Here is a 15,649-nt window from a genome sequence, read left to right as displayed (position 1 = left end):
GTTGTATTCCCAAAACATCTGGAGGGCCAAGTTTGCCTATGCCTGGATAAGAATAAGCACCACTGAACTCAAGGCAAACTTATATATGTAAGTTAGTTGGAAAAAAATTCCCACTAAAAATCAATAAAACTTAAGGCAAGACTAACTTGCCCAGTTGAACATAATGGGGCATAATTCTGATGAGTCCGAAAACAACCCACTGGATCTGTGTTGTATCCAGAGGTTGCACAAGTGGAAACGGCTTGTGCAACGGACCCCATCTCCCTTTAACCCCCTTTTACCCTGACAATGCTTTTCAGAAGTCACAGTTCAAACCATTGCAGAAAGGGATGCTGTGTCACACAGAGCTGCAGTAGGAGGTGAGAAATTACCTGATACTGGGCAGAGGCAGCACCACTTGACACAGCCCAGTGTGCAACATAGCACATACTGACCAAGGGGATGGTGATCTGGGGAGGGTTTTGGTACAGAGGAAAACAGTGAGGAGGATCAGAAGAAAAAGATCCCCCCCAGTCTTCAAGTTGTTAGAACTCGTTGAGTAGGGCTCTCCTGTCACGCCCTGTCCTATCTCCCTCCCCAAATTTAAAAGCTTGACGTGATCAGTTACAGGATAGTGGAGGAACTGCCGGATAAACAGTCATGTACATTTAATCTTCTTCTATCACATATTCTGTCTGCTATGCACTGTGTTACTCTTCTGAGACAGCTTCCCAACAGGGAAGTGTGGTAGCCCATTGGTAGAGCATCTATTTTGGATGCAGAAGGTTCAATCACCAGTATCTCCAGGTAGGGATGAAATCCTGTCTGAAATCCCGGAGAATGGCTGCCAGTCAGAGTGCACAGTACTGAGCCAGGTAAACCAATGATCTGGCTCAGTATAAGGAAGCTTCCTCCATTCCTATGACAAGGGTAAAAAGTTTCGGCTCTTGGGAAGGCCCTCTTGGCTATTACAGTTAACGAAACTGAAGAGTTTTCTCCCACTTCCCTTTATTTTCTCAGTACAGTCAAACCCCGGTTGTCGAATATAATCCGTTCCAGAAGACCGGTTGACTTCCGAAACATTCGACAACCAAGGTGCAGCTTCCGATTGGTTGCAAGAGCTTCTTGCACTCAAGCGGAAGCTGCGTCGGACGTTCAGGTTCTGAAAAATATTCAAAACCTGGAGCATTTACTTCCTTTTTTTGGCGTTCGGGAGGCTGAAAAGTTCGAAAATGGAGCCGTTTGAGAACCGAGGTTTGACTGTAATGTGGCAATTCAAGCAAAACTGGGCAGATAAAAGCCACGAATAAGGCAACACGGGTTTGATTGTTCTGTAATAAGAATAAAAGTTAACGGAGCACATGTTCCTTTAAAACAATTAAGCAAAGGAATAGCATTTTACAAGCTCACAAGCAAAGGCGGAAAAGAAAATCGGGAGGAAACAACCCACTGTTTGATGAAGCGGTCTGAAACACTCAAACATGTGAGCTCGCTGACATAAATTGATTCGCTTTAACCTTCAGTATGTCTCTAGAAACCAAACGGTATTTCATAATTCATTATATAATCTATTAAAACAGTGAAAGGGGAAAAATCTCTTTCTCTCTCTCACTCCCTGGGCCCAGAGGCTATTTCTAACTTTCAGTTCATTCTCAAGCGGACAAAACTGAGAACTGAAAATAAACAAGACTGAAGGCAATGTGTCTACATTTCCTGGCCATCTATCAGTTTCCTATCATCCACCCAAATTACTTTTAGGCGTGACGGTTCTTCCACAGAAATAGAAAAAAAAACCTAATTAATCCCCAGAGAGAAGTACTAATAAGCACCTGGCCTTTCATCTCCAGTGGCCTTGATCGCAGCGTGTCCCTTGGTGAAATCCATCCAATCAGTGGGCATCATGCCACCCATCACCACATCTCCAAGTCTTAGTTCTCTGTGGAGTGAAGGTGCAAGTTAATTGGCATTCACTGAAACGTCAGACCCCTTTGCTGGAATTGTGGACCACAAGTTAATGAAATTATGCACCAATTCAAAACCTGGCAGGTTTTCAAAATTAAATCTTGGAGATGCAAACTTTCACACGCTGTCAGACACAACTCGGCAAGCTCTATATTTCCTCCATTTCAGAGAAAAGCGGAGAAAGGTTGGGCTCTATGCAAAACTAACTGACCCAACTCTTGACGGTGACAAAAGATTTAAGAAGGTTGAGCCATCCTGCTCTCAAGTCCACCGAACCTTTTGACATACAAGAGTAGTCACTGGTGACCAATATATTTTTCATCATTCATGTAAGGCCTAAGATGTAAAATACTGTGTCATCCGTCGAGCATCTCTTTCATTTAAGAGAGAGAGAAGTCTTTGCAAAGCTAAAAGAAGGTAAACAACCGTCCATGAAAGAAGGAATTCACCATGACAGAAATTGACTAAAGGGCAAAGTGGCAAACTGAGCTAGAGGGGCTATTTGCTTCCCACAATTTATTCTTTAATAACTTCTACTGTAATATTTCTGGGGCACATCAAAAGACAATAACAGGCTGATGCTGGTAATCCCTCTCACATATAAAAATTTTCATTACCGAGTGTTAAAGGCATCATTCTGTCTGAGAAATGGGAATTGATAGGGGGCTGTTTTGATTCCCCCTATCCCGGGGAAACATCTAAGCCTTTTTCTCATGGTGACACTGAGTGTTCTCGCCAGAATTTTTTCTGAAGGCTGCAGATGTGCAATATGATGAAAAATCTCTTTGATAAATGGGGGGGGGGGAGAGAGAGGGGGGAAGGGGGAGGTTCAGTAGATCACTTTTCTGTATCAGGCACAGGAACTGCTTTCCACTCTAATTAACTTTAAATGCTTCTTTTGGTAAACACTTTTCTTTTCTTTTTACGAAGTTGTCAGGAACAATTTTGGCAAATAAGTCTTTTAAGACTTGATGCACTTTCCCTGTGTGTAACTAGAACAAGTGGGGGGGGGAGAGAAGAGGAAAGGATCATTTCAAGAAATGTAACTAATAGTAACAGTGACAACAACAACAAGTACCGGTAGATAAAAGACATTTGGAAACTGGCTAAGCAAGTATAGTGGTACCTCTGGTTACGAACTTAATTTGTACCGGAGGTCCATTCTTAACCTGAAACTGTTCTTAACCTGAGGTACCACTTTAGCTAATGGGGCCTCCAGCTGCTGCTGAGCCACAGCTGTGCAATTTCTGTTCTCATCCTGAGGTAAAGTTCTCAACCTGAGGTACTACTTCCGGGTTAGCGGAGTCTGTAACCCAAAGTGTTTGTAACCCGAGGTACTACTGTATAAGTTTCAGTTTGAAATACTTTCCTGGTCTACTTCCACCCTAAATCTAACAAATATCTAAACCTTATGCTAGAAAATTGTGTATTTCAGATTCTATGCTGGGTTGACTGTATACAGTAAGCTTAAGAATGGCATTGGTTTTGTCACACAGAAGGCATATTTACTATTAACAGCATCCTACATTGAACATTCATTTGCCATACAGAATACATCTTATTGCTAGCCTATCCTCTTACAGACTAGGTGTGGGGAACCTTTGGCCCTCCAGATGTTTCTGAACCACAGCTCCCACAAAGCCATCAAACATGGTCAACGGCCAGGCATGATGGGAGTTGTAGTTCTGCAAAATCTATCCTGAAATTACACTCCAGTTCCATGTCAAGCAGGAGACCAGCTCCTGAAAGCTGATATCTGCCCTAACCCCACTTACAAAAAACATATTAGATTGTACCCAGTCTTTAACACTTGTGAAGACAGTGAATAAATCCAAGGGCTTTATTTATTTTGGAGTAGGCTCTGGCTCCAGAGACAAGCAGATTATATCATCCTGCATACCACGAGTGACTGGCATCTCCAGATATCCCATTTGAAGCTTCCAGATGATACAGAGCGCCATTTAAATTCCAAGTCCTTAGCCCCAATTTGTGAAGCAACCACCATCACTGGGGGCTCATCCTGTTGACATATAACATGGGCCGAGCCCCACTGTGCAAAACTAGCATCCACGAGAGAAGAATACAACATCTCCCTATGTTTTATGAAACAGATTAAAAATTGAGGCAAGAGGTAATGTGACCTGGCAGTTTGAGAAACATACACAAATTTCCTCTTTCACTTTATGTCTATTTTCCATTTTAAAATGTCATTTGTAACTTCACTCGCCGGCGTCCCTCCTCACTCCCTGAACCTTTTCAAAGCACAGGCATCGTGTGCATTTACGAAAAATAAAAATAAATAAAAATAAAATTCAATCTCTCTCCTCTTCCTCCCTCTTTCTTGGTAATAACGCCACGGTCATCATTCACTTATAATTGCTGCATCAGAAGTATAGTGACAGGGGACACATTTGTCTCTCTTCAGCCCCAGTTTACATTTACACAGCTGACATTCCCAATGATCTCAGCTGAATCTGTCCTGAGTGATGAAACTCTTTGGGCATGACGCAGGCAAGCAAATGCAAGCACTTTTGAGTCCCTTTGGCTTAACGGAAAGAGTAATGCACATGTTTTAGGCTGCAAACCCCACTGAACTCCATGGGACTTACTTCCAAGTAGACAGGTTTACGATTACAAGGCAGCACCGCATCATCGGAATCGGTGTACTTTGACTGGATTGTGCCCTAGGTATTCCAGAAATTCGTTCCTAATAAAACTGCGTATGGGAAGAAACAGAGGGGTTGGGGGGTTGGTATGCATGTCAGAATACCATTTTCTGCATGCACAGCAGCATCTTAGATGTGACACCTGGCTCTGCCTCACTCAAAAAAAAGGTGGGGGAGGGTGAAAGGGCAGCTGCTGCTCTATATCATTCACAAATAAGCTGCTCTCTCAGCCCCTCAAAAATAAAAAAAGGAATATAATAAACTCTTTAAGAATAAAACACACATCTTGCTTCCCAAACTGCTAGGTAAATAAACAAATGCCTTTCCTTCCAGCCCGTCTTTGTAAGGTCACGGCCTCAAGATCTGTGTTCTTCTGTCTACCTCTGATGTAATCATCAATAATATCTCACTATTTCCTGTCTGTCAACCACCGTGCTGTCTGTCAAAACTATTGTTAGCTTCCTGTGTGGTTCGGTGTCAAAGGCCTCGCAGCTACTCAGACATATTATGTGCGCGATGTCTGCCTTCTCCGCCCACTCGGTGACTATATTGGAAAAGGCTTTCAGGTTTCTTTGACGTGATCTGTATTTTGTAAATCCGTGTTGACTGTAACTCAATAAAGCCCCTCTACTACATATATCTACGGATCAATTCTCTCATTATAGTTCCTTGCATTTCAGCTCCTGTTTCAAGCAGGATCCGAGACTGGCAAGGAATACCCCCTACAACAGCTGCAGGAAACCTCTGGAGCTCCAGATGTTGCCAAACTACAACTCCCATCACCCCTAACCATTGCCCACGGTTTCCAGAGCTGATGTAGTTCAGCGACACCTGGAACACCAAAATGTTCCCCCACACCTGCCTTCACACCATCCTTCCTGCCCTACTGAAAAGGTAGGGTGATCACCACTGCTGTCTTGATGCCAAATCAAAAATAAGTCTCAGGCAAGGAGATCAGATGGCAATGGAAGGCTCCTGTATTTTTAACAGTGGTGTAGAACAGGGAATTTTGGTGGCCTCAGGTTGTCATGCATGGGTGAGGAAAGCTGCATCCATTGAAATTCTCTCTTCAACGCAACTGTTAAAGGTATAGGAAAGAGCCGCATCTGCGTTTGCATCTCTAGCTCCAAGAAGGAACCTGGACAAGGTTGAGGCCCTACTGTAGCATATTTATATTACAATTCCCAGAGAAGAACATGCCCCACCAAGTATCCTTTAATGTAGGAAACAGAATCATGGGGAGAAGCATAGCACAGCCTTGACCATTGTGCCCTCGGCCCCATGCAATTCTCTGCCAAGGAACACCTGTCCGAGACAGAGTCCTCCTGGTTTCTGAAGGAAACTCAACCGGTTTCATGATTAATATCGCCATAATTAATGATATTAACATATCAAAGTGATTTCGCAATACAATAACTATATATACAAAACAACTGCATCTGAAAAAAACAAGGGAAAGCAAATGCATATGTACAAATAAATTCAGATACTGAGTGAGATAGAAATCCCCACTTGGATGGTTTGTTGAAAGAGGGGCATCTTTGTCAGATGTTGAAAGCACAATGGAGATGACACCTGTCTAGGATGTAATGAGAGGTGCCACCGCACAAAAGGCCTGGTTCTTACACCATAGAGAATTGGCCACATAGCGATGTGGCATTTGCAGAGCACAGTGAACGTTTAGGTATGTATAGATATCCTGGTCCCAATCTATACAGGGCTTTGTATACCACTACCACATTCTGCCCTAGCTGCAGCTTGCGGGTCGGCCTCAAGGGCAGCCCCCCACAAAGCACATTGCAGTAACCCAACCAGGAATTTACCAGCACGTGCACAGCAGTGTGCTTTCACTGTGCTTTTAGCGATATTTTAGCGGCATAAAGAATGACTTTAACTGCTTTGCTCCATTAATTAATTGTGGTGATTTTATTGTCTCTATTTTTTGCTTTAGCAACTGCTATAAAATTTATATTTTGATGTATTTCTATTTCGTGAGCTGCCTGGAGCTTTTATAAATAGACACAGTAGATTGTTTTTCCCCTTCAAAAATGTAACCTTAACTGCAAGGGGCCAGCTGGCAGGTGAAACACTCTTATTTTTATTTTAGGGGGAGGGAACTATATATAACCACCAGATATAAGACCATAGTCTCTTCTGTTATCATTTCCAAGAGCTAGCAATATAAATAAGCCTCTTATATATCTGTCTCCTTAAAGGGGTAATGGAGATGCTGCAAAATAAGGCACACCTATTCCTGGATCCTACCTATTAAAAACCTAACAAAGTTAAAAGACTGGTAGGAGATCACATAAGTTCTTCTAGTGACTTCCTGGATTTGTTTCCTTATTCTCATTCAAAGCCCATAAGGAGTACATTAAATTCATCTCCTCCCTTTTCCCAACAATAAGGGGGAGTTCAGCTGAACTTGACTTCTGGCTTTGCTGCCCGGGTAATTAATGGAAGCAAATGTTATTAAGCCCTCTGTCCTGCGACAAGTTGGAGCCAGCTTCCTATTTTCATTTTTCAATGGGTAGAGATTATTGGACAAAACCCAACGCTAATCATGAATGGCAGAATGTCTACGTTCTCTTTCTAAAAAGCAGTGCCTCAGATGTCATTGATGACGGTGGTTGCTTTCTTAAGATTTTTTTAAAAGCTCTTCCCAGCACAAGATACAGTTGGGAAAAGAGAAGGTAACGAATCTGATCTATCGTGACCAGTCTGTGGGGAGGTAGATCCTTTCTGGAGGCTGATCCAATGTCCATTGCACTGCACATGTTTTTTCCTTGCTCTGCCTTGACTCCTACTGCTCTTTCATGTTGTTATACCAGCTTTTCCTTCCTTCTCTGTACAATGTACACTTACGATGTGTGGCCCGCAGACCTGCTTTTGTCCTTACCAATCCTGCTTGTCCCCATTCCCCTTCTTAATCCAGTGAACCATCTCCACAGATTTCGTTTTTATTGACGTAAATCAATCAACACAACGAAACAATAGAAGTACAAACACACACAAAAGCAGTGTATCTGCAAGAGATTTAAATCAGATAAACAGAGTACTTAAAACCATTAGGAAAGCCGAATTTCACATTGTACGGTGGAGAGAGAGCCCTTTGTGTCTATATTGGTTGTATACAAGATAAAATCCCAACAAACAGCATAGCATTTTTCAGGATCCTCTGTGCCTTTGGCAACACATCGTTTATGAGTTGTTTTCTTTTTCAGGCAATGGTAAACTCCACGTATTTTTATACCAAAGCAAAAGTCACGAGTCCTGCGAGCCTTTCCATGCAGATTTATTAGTCTTATCAGCACTGCTGCTGAATTCCCTTCACACAAAGGCACTCCAACCTGCCGGCCTTCCCTGCCTCTCACCCTGCAGTCCTCTTGTGAATAACGTGTTGGCCTACTTCCCTTGGCTGACAGACATATTGTGAGATCGTCCTGGGGGAGCAGCACACTGAATGCCCTGTATTCCATGGGAGAATGTGCTCAAACATGAGCCCCAGTTGAAGAAAAGACAGAGAAAGTGCAGCGACTCCAGATTTATTGACCTGTGGCCCTTAGCACAGGCAACACAGTCCCATGTGCTATCAAGAGTGGCCGCACCTTGTTTTTCTCCATGCCTCAGTACTTTCCAGTGGCATCTGTCATAAGCACCAGACATTTAGTTGAGTCCCAAGAGCAAAGCAACACCCACCAACCCCATAGCAGCTGTAAGGAAGTTTTAGCAGCACACCGATAGCAAACAATAACATCTTAGCCTATCAAAAGTCTGGAGGAAAGGTAAGTCCTTACCTGGCACCGAGAAAGCTGTCAACAAAGGCACCAGGCGGACTTTGTTGGGGAGACCATTCCACAGACAGGAAACCACAAAAAGAAAAGGCCGTCTTGCTTCTTACCACCCTCCGGGCCTCAAGCAGGAACCCGGAGAAGGGCCTCAGACAAAGATCTAGGAGTCTAGGTAGATTCGTATTGGGAGAGGCATTCCGGAAGATATGGAAGCCCCAAGCCACTAAGAGCTTTAAGGGCCAAAACCAGCATGTTGATTTGGGCTTGGAAGCATACAGGTAGCCAGTGTAGTTGGGACAGAGTTAACCTTATATGGTCTGTTTGCCTCACACCTGTCAACAGTCAAAGCAGCCACATTCTGCACCAACTGAAGCTTCCAAACCAGTATCAAAAGTCGCTCATGTAAAGCGTATTGCAATAATCCAACCCTGAGGCTACCAGAACATAGATTACTGAAGCCAATTTACCCCGTGGTCTTAGTTGGTCCACTAACTAAGGGAGGGAGATGGGTCCCCCAGACCTAGGCTCCCCTCTTTTCTTCTCAAGCAGACCAGTCTCCCTTCTCCCTCTGGGATATTTCAGCTCTTGAACTCCAGGAGTCCTTCATTATGCATTAGGGGTAGCAGCTGCTCCCTTCTCCCATCTTAGGCTAGCATGACTGAGTTGGAGCAGCAACAGCACTTGCATAGGTGGATTGGGGCCCCTCTTTAAAGGGGCAGTCCTGGTAGAAGCCGTTCGGCCTGAGGTGATTCCCTGCTGATCGACACACAGAGCATGCGACAGTATGTTTGAAATCCATTCAGCCCTATGATAAGTTGCTGTTGTTGTTTAGTCGTTTAGTCGTGTCCGACTCTTCGTGACCCCATGGACCAGAGCACACCAGGCACGCCTGTCTTCCACTGCTTCCCGCAGTTTGGTCAGACTCACGTTGGTAGCTTCGAGAACACTGTCCAACCATCTCGTCCTCTGTCGCCCCCTTCTCCTTGTGCCCTCCATCCTTCCCAACATCAGGGTCTTTTCCAGGGAGTCTTCTCTTCTCATGAGGTGGCCCAAGTATTGGAGCCTCAGCTTCAGGATCTGCAAATGTTACCCTATGGATCCTAAACTTGACACTGCATACTTACATATTTCAGTCACAAACAGAATATTAGCAGGTAAAACTGTTTTCCTATATTCAACATTGGAACAGACATTATTGATCTGAAAAAGGTACCATACTGTACACCTTCCTCTTTCTTCAGCAGACCATGGAAATTCATGCACTTCAGGATCGTGACCACAACAAGCTCAGTTTTAATTTCATTTGAAGAGAGGAATGCCACTTTGCCACATTCCCAACATTAGTCTCTTTGGGTTTGCATTCCTCTGGTTTCTTTTCCTCTTGATTACTACTAAAGGGCGCGTTCGGTATACTCATTAAAAATATGCTGTCGTCTTTTCAAGACAGGATAACCTCATTTTGGGGGTCACTTGCACATCCCATGATGAATTTCCTTACTGGCAATGGCTAAAACAGGATGGTGGCTAAAGCAAGAGGCCGAACCCCACAGGAATTATCTATCATGACCGCACCAAGAGTTGCTGGCATTTTAGCTCTTCCAGTGTGCAGAATGTTTCTCATGCCATTCATTCACTTTTCACTATTTCAGCTGAGAGCAATTCCACCACCAACCAGACATTCCCTTCAGCACTTAACTCAAAGCCACTGCACTTGCTCCTTTTCCCAGAAACAGTGATTGATTTCTGAGTAATTTTAAAAAACCCAACATTTTAAATGGGTATGTCTTTTCTTCCCCATATTTTGAGCCATTCTGCCTTGTCAGATGGTGTACCAGCAGCCAAATTTTGCGACCGTGCGCACAGTACAAAATGCCCCCCCCAGTAAATACACATACACCCTTCCGTAACTGGTGTGCTCCACATGCTGTTATGTTCCAGAGCCCACCAGCAAGGCTAGATTAAGATGGTTGTGAGCCCTGGTGCGGTTTCCAAAACAGGGTCCCCTTTTCCTAGAAAAGGCCACAGGAAGCAAGGTACCCCCCCAAAAGAAGTTTTGTGCTGTCTTCAAGGCTAACAAATGCCTTACGGATGGGGAGAAGTTCTTCTCCGTCTCTTGTAATACTGGAACTTATGCACAGCCAATGAAGCTGGATGTTGAAAGATTCAGGAAAGACAAAAGGAAGTAGTTCTTCATAGCTAAACTGTAAGATTTGCTGTTAAACACGGTTTGCCCTCATCTAGCAGAGCTCTTTCTACATCATTACGATGCTGGAATTGATCTCTGGCGCACACAACTATCTTCCGCTCCTCTGAAACTTAATTGTGACAGTCAATACCAGCTACCAGCTTGGAGCAAGTGAGTACAAAAAGTTTGTTTTGCAGGGAAGAGGAAATGTTGTGCGAATCCATCATTTAACTGCGTCAATCAGAAAATGTTCACCTGAACAAACAAGGAGTTAAAGTGTGAAGAGAGGCAGGACATGCTTGCAAACCATGTCACCAAATGGGCTCCTCTCAGATGTTTCTCCACCAGGGGCTTGTCCAGACTTCCGCTTTGTCCCATGGCTAGAAAACACGGGTCCAAGCAGTTCCCCCCTTACCCTGTTCCTTTCCCAAGGAAAACCCATTCTTTAGCTCTAAATTGGAACAAATGGCAACCCCAGGAAAACCTGATTGGTGTTTGCTCCAATTGAGTGCTGAAGAGCCGTTTCCCCAAGGAGGAGCTGGCAGAACAGGAGGAAGTGTGGATAAGCCCTGTGATCAGGCTTCTAACAGGCTTTCTGAGATGAATACCCACAGAAGTCACCTTTAGGACTTCACACCCAGCGCATGAGGCCTTGGTAGAACAGTTGGTTATAGTGTGGTGCTGATAACACCAAGGTTGCGGGTTCAATCCCCGCATGTGACAGCTGCATATTCCTGCATTGCAGGGGCTTGGACTAAGATGATCCTCAGGGTCCCTTCCAACTCTATGATTCTATGAAGGCCTAACAAGACGTTGCAGCAGGTTTGGGGGGAGGCACTGGAATGGGCCTTCTGCCACCAACCCCTATCCCTCTACACACTTTCATCTGGCAAAAACCTAAAAGCTTGGACTACTGCAATGCGCTCTAGGTGGAGCTACCTTTGAAGGTGACCCGGAAACTACAACTAATCCAAAATGTTGCAATTAGACAAGTGACTGGGAACATATAACACCAGTCCTGAAAGACCTACATTGGCTCCCAATACGTTTCTGAGCACAATTCAAAGTGTTGGTGCTGACTTGTAAGGCCCTAAATGGCCTTGGCCCAGTATACATGAAGGAGCATCTCCACCCCCATTGTTCAGCCCAGACACTGAGGTCCAGCTCCGAGGGCTTTCTGGCGGTTCCCTCGCTGCGAGAAGTAAGGTTACAGGAAACCAGGCAGAGGCCCTTATTGGTAGTGGCCCCCGCCCTGTGGAACGCCCTCCCATCAGATGTCAAGGAAATAAACAACTACCTGACTTTTAGAAGACATATGAAGGCTGCCCTGTTTAGGGACGTTTTTAATGTTTGATGTTTTATCGTGTTTTTAATATTCTGTAGGGAGCTGCCCAGAGTGGCTGGGGAAACCCAGCCAGATTGGTGTGTGTGTGTGTGTGTGTGTTGTTGTTGTTGTTGTTGTTGTTACTAAAAAGGGCTAAAGTTCGGCATTCAGTGTGTGTGTGTGTGGTGTGTGTGTGTGTGTGTTTTCTGAATGAACATCTAGCTAAGGACAGGTTCCAGCATTTCTCCCACACACATACATGTGTAGTGTGAGTGAAGCCACCCACCCACCCACTCCAGGAACTCTCTCAAGTTTTTGGTATAATCAGTAAAGGATCAGAGTGTTTCTTTGACTCAACTGCGTGTGCTCTGTCTTCACTATCTCTGCATGAATTTGCATCAGAACAGGGTCAGGCTACACATTATTTCTTTCTTTTTTATCCCCTCTCCACTAAATTGCAGCATTTAATTTCACCTGTCAACATGCCGAGACCTCACAGACAAGGAAAATTGGAAGCATAATTTAAATTAGGCAAGAGTGGTAAAGCATCCAGCTCCTCCTTGAGCAAGCCAACTGTGCTAGCTGAAAAGACTTACTGGCAGCTCCAGAAAGGGCAGCCAGCAGCTCAACCCCTCCTGCCAAAGGGAGAAAGTGTGGGGGGGGGGAGGGAGGGAGGGAGAGAGAGAGAGAGAGAGAGAGAGAGAGAGAGAGAAATGAAGGCAGGAGTGAGTGATCAGCTTGAAGGGAGAACGAAGAGCAAGCGACCCGTCTCATCTTAAAACAAATCCATTTCTTCACCTTGGTGATTTTAAATATACATACACACACTCCAATATATTGATCTTCTGAGTGTATGCCGAGCATGGAGATTAAAGCACCAGTTCTTTGAATATTCTGCTGGTAGAAGTCCAGCTCCTTACAATGAGGTTTGCAGAGATAGAAAGTCTTTGAAGGAAGCAGGTTGCAGGTGACTGGGGGGCGGGAGCAGGGTGGGGGGGGGGAGAAGGGACTGGGAGTCACAGTCAGGTCAGGCTTAAGCTACAAAGCACCAGGATTCTCTATGCCGAAGCAGTGATCAAGGTATTCTGGTGTCCTGGGCGAAATATTACTTTAGATTTATATAGGTCATGCTATGCCAAAAGGGCTCCGGGGTGGCGCAGCAGCTACACGTTGAGAGATGAGGCACACAGTCTAGAACAGGCAGGCATCCCAGAGTTCAGGGGTATGATCTCAAGGCAGATGAAGATGCCAGCTTGCTGAAGCTAAGCAGGTCTGGGTCTGGTCAGTACCTGGATGGGTGACAACTAAGAATACTGCCTTGGGTTTTGTTTTATCTGTTGATTGATTTAATTTATATACTCATCCAAAGTGCACATAAATGTAAGACAATGAATAAAATAATAGAATCACAAAGTTGCAAGGGACCCTGAGGTTCATCTAGTCCCCCGTCCCCCCCGCAATGCAGGAATCTCAACACGCTGTCCCCCACCCGATTTGAAACCATACCAGACCCTGCTTAGCTTTTCAAATGTGATAGCAGTTTTATTGCTGCACAATGAATCACAGAGTCTTAGAGTTGGAAGGGACCCAAGGGTCATCTAGTCCAACCCCCTGCAATGCAGGAATCTCAGCTCAAGCATCCATGACAGATGGCCATCTAACCTCTGTTTAAAAACTTCCAAGGAAGGAGAGTCCACACCTCCTCTCCTCCCTCCTTGTACTCCCTAAATCTGTTCTGGGGCTCACCGGACCCTCTGGGGCAGATCTGGTCACAGGATGCGTGTGGGAGAAGACAGGGCAGGAGTTCCCACTGCACAAGCATAAATCCTTGTACTACTGGAACCAGAGCATAGGATACCACCCAGTGTTTACATGAAGGGATGTGTTTTTACAGGTGCAGCATTCATATATGGCATCTCCAGCCTGCATCCTGGTAGAAGGGCAGTCTCAGGTGGGTTGTAGTACCTCTGGGTGGCAGTTGTTGCTTTTTCCTGAATGTGAAAATACACTGTTCGTCATGCCTTTCCCTTGGGGTATTTGGAGTGATGTAAGCTGGAGAGGTTCAATTAGGATTTGGGATGGACTTTTCCTAGTTGCATGGCCCTGAGTGGCACAGATAAGAAATAACTTTTTTTGCTGGGGGCAGATAGAAAATCCTGCAGTAGAATTTGTCAAGAGCCGGAAGGATTGAGGGAAAGCAGAAAAAGGCATATTAGGAGAGGGTAGGGGAAGAAATCAAACGCTCGGAGAATATTGTTTTCTTAAATGTAAACACCAGGTATAAAAAGAGTGCATAAACCCCAACGAAGAGGCTAATTCTCTTTGAGGTAAGGAGGCAAGTTCAAAGGCAAGCCTGTCGGTGTTGTTTGAATTTCAGATGAGATAAAAAGCAGCAGCCTCTTTGGCATCACAGTGCAAAAGCTTACATGGCTTCTTGTGAAAAGCAATTTATTTTAGATTATGGCACAGCAACTATCATTTAAACTGCTAGGGATTGTAATTGAACTCTGAAGATCCACCCTTTCTCCAAACACCGGCTGAAGTAATAGGTTTCCTGGGGCTTGTTCGAAGCAGCAACCACGGAGAGACCAGTTGACGGAGGTGAAGGGAGCTGAGGAATGGCTGGCTGGTGGCATATAAGTATTTCCAGGTCCAGCTTGCAGGTTACGCTTAGCATGTTCTCAATTTGGAACTTGGTGAATGCGTGATAAGTTGTCACGCATGCCACCAGCGCTGCTGCAAGGTTAGGAAACAGGGAGAGCATAGGTGCTGACTCCTAGGGGCCAAAGGACTTTGGGGGGGGCATTGGTTTTTTTGAGAGGGCCAGGGGCCCTCAATGTTCAGAGGGCATTCAGCTCCGCCCCTTGGATCCCCATGACATCACACCCATGATTTCTTGATGTCATGTCGGATCCCCGCAATCTTCATTAGAAGTTGGCGTCTAATACACCACATACAACATACCAAATAATTATGGACTGCTCTCTCTTCGACACTCTTCGGAGAGACCTACTGGTGACTCCTTTGAAGCTTAAAGCATCTATCTGTAAAATAATAATCTGTAATTCATTATCTGCTGAGGGGTGATATTCTCGAAACTACTGAGATTGTTTCAGGATATTTAGTTGAGATTTCAAAAGTCAAATTTTAAACTACTTAATTTTACTTAATAGTGGCTACTGAGTCTTTTGTATGTTTTAAGTGTTTAATATGTCTGGATTACCAATGTTTTATGGATGGGTCTTTTTCACTCTTTTAAGATTTTTATTGTCTAAATTATGCCAATAAAGCTCGAATGAAGGATACAACAGGTGACCACTTTCGGCACTTTCTGGAAACGATTGAGAACATTGTTGTTCTGAGAGGCTTTCCCAGCCTGATAAATGGGTCTATACCAAGAGTGTCCCACTTGTCAACGTTTTGGTCTGCTTTTAAATGTATTTGCTGTTTTTTGCGCTTTTAACTGCTTGAAACTATTTTATATTTAAATTGCCTTGAAGGGGTGGTTTAGAAGGTGATTAATATATCAATGTTAGTGGTAGTAATAATAATAATAATAATAATAAACTGGGTTCATAGAGTTTGAGGGCTGTGGCCCAATGGTATAGCACACATTTCAATGGTTCTAGGGATCCATCCCTAGGAATCATGGGATATGACAGACCCAGATGAAATCGTTGGACAAAGGGAAGTGTGGCGCAGGCCCGTCTTATCCATTGGTCCTACTGGCGAGCGCAGCAAG

The sequence above is a fragment of the Lacerta agilis genome, chromosome 2 (genome assembly GCF_009819535.1).
Source record: "Lacerta agilis isolate rLacAgi1 chromosome 2, rLacAgi1.pri, whole genome shotgun sequence".
Classification (NCBI taxonomy): Eukaryota; Metazoa; Chordata; class Lepidosauria; order Squamata; family Lacertidae; genus Lacerta; species Lacerta agilis.
Note: the sequence above shows the minus strand (reverse complement) of the source record.